Raw genomic sequence first — 1,772 nt, 5'->3', positions numbered from 1 at the left:
TAAAATAAATGAATACAATTTTTAAAATAGTTCTAAAGTTTATGTATAACTTCTGAAAGTAACAACTAGTACAACAGTACGACGAAAACTTAAGTTGTAAGATAAAAAATTACACTTACTTCAGCTTATAATTTTATTACCCAATAAAAGTTAAAACTGGTAAATAAATGCCGGGTCAAGGGCCGATATTTAGGTTACACTGTAACTTCTCTTATAAGTTATAAGGCTACTAGTAGTGATGTTCAGTATAATAAAATGAGTAGTTTTACACAACTAGTATTAACATAAGTAAATAGTGCTACTAGTACTACACTCTAAACTACAGTACTATTAGTATTATTGTTGCTAACGTCCAAGTTCCTCTGTCTAGTAGTAGTAGCACTGAATATGTTTTAATTTGAACTGGGGTTTTACTTTTAAATTAAGTCGTGCTATCATAAATTTTAAAAGCAAATACTAATATGACGCCTATATAACAACAGGATACACTTCCTCAGGATGAAACAAGCAGTATAAACTTTAGTTGCTTACGCTTACAAAACATGTGTCGAAAGTTAATCGAGTGTAATATATTCTTGTCTCTACTCTCGTACATCGTCCGACTTTACAACCTGTTGACACAATAGTGCACTTACGCGCATATAATAACTACTCATCTTCCTCTCTTCGTGACTCAAAGCTGAAACTTTTTTTCTTTTGTCTCTGAGGTGCTTACAATAATAATAAAAGATTTTGCTGTCACTTTTACAAATTGAGATTAGTTTTAATAAAGACGCTATATATAAGCCATAATTCAAAGCTTCACTTCAATATGGATATGTATAATGAAACTTGAATTATTTCTCTTTTCTCTAAATTATGACAAGATAAGCTAGTTATCAGCATGTGATTAATTTAGTTATTTCAAGGGACCTCCAGTTACCAGGGGAAAGAAAAAGAATTCAAGTTTTGTTGTATATGTGTGTGTGTGTGTAAAGACACATAATTTTATTATTCTCGTCATTTGTTTGTAATTTTTTAGATCAAAGCCACATTGGGCTATCTGCTGTGTCCACTGCGGGGGGAATTGAACCCCGAATTTTAACGATGTAAATCCGTAGATTTACCGCTGTCTTACCGGGGAACTATTATAATTAAATTGTAAGTTATATTTAAAATTGTTTTAAAATCAAACGTCTTGTCTGGTTACAATAAGAGTTGCATTTTCTAAGATTATCCTAAGAAATTTAAGTCAACAATAAACCTTCCCCATTATGTTATTAATATATGACCTAAAATAATTTCTCAGTGTGTCAAGAATAAATATCAGTGAAGACAGAGAAAATAAAAACTCTTGTTTCCCTTTTCTGTAAATCATGTAATCTTTTGTAATATGCGAGCATATATGTTTTCTACCTGCTTTAATAATACGGAGCTTTTAAACATTTTTCGGTTATCAAGAAAAAAAACATTGTCCAGAAAGTGGTTAAGATTATCTAGTTCCAGTTGCTCTGTTTCTTTGTTCTCTGTAGTAGGTGATGTCCCTTCTGCCCGAGAGTATCTATTGTTGCGTCAGCGAGGTCACGTGACTAGTATCACGCCACCCGTTTTCTAGAAATATCCTGTTCCTGCAAAAATGCCCTAGCATTTACTAGATATGTGTTATTCTTGTATATATATAAGATGGTCACAACGTGACGGGACAACAGTGTAGTGAGTAATTGATCTGCAGTCAGAGAGTTTGTAATTGAACTCGAGCACGTGAGACGTTCGTTGAGAATTATAGCGCGACT

At 32.7% G+C, this 1,772-nt stretch overlaps 1 protein-coding gene across 1 annotated transcript in view; it reads right to left on the bottom strand.

Moving 5' to 3' along the window:
- LOC106460236 (inositol 1,4,5-trisphosphate receptor type 1-like) overlaps window positions 1–536 on the bottom strand; it is a 109,320-nt gene extending 108,784 nt beyond the window's left edge. The window contains exon 1 of the mRNA XM_022386900.1: window positions 120–536. The gene's annotated coding sequence lies outside the window, so the exon portion shown is untranslated. The remainder of the gene's footprint in view (window positions 1–119) is intronic.
- Between the last annotated feature and the right edge of the window lie 1,236 nt (window positions 537–1,772).

Source organism: Limulus polyphemus, unplaced genomic scaffold (genome assembly GCF_000517525.1).
Source record: "Limulus polyphemus unplaced genomic scaffold, Limulus_polyphemus-2.1.2 Scaffold732, whole genome shotgun sequence".
NCBI lineage: Eukaryota > Metazoa > Arthropoda > Merostomata > Xiphosura > Limulidae > Limulus > Limulus polyphemus.
This window is presented reverse-complemented; position numbering and strand designations above follow the sequence as displayed.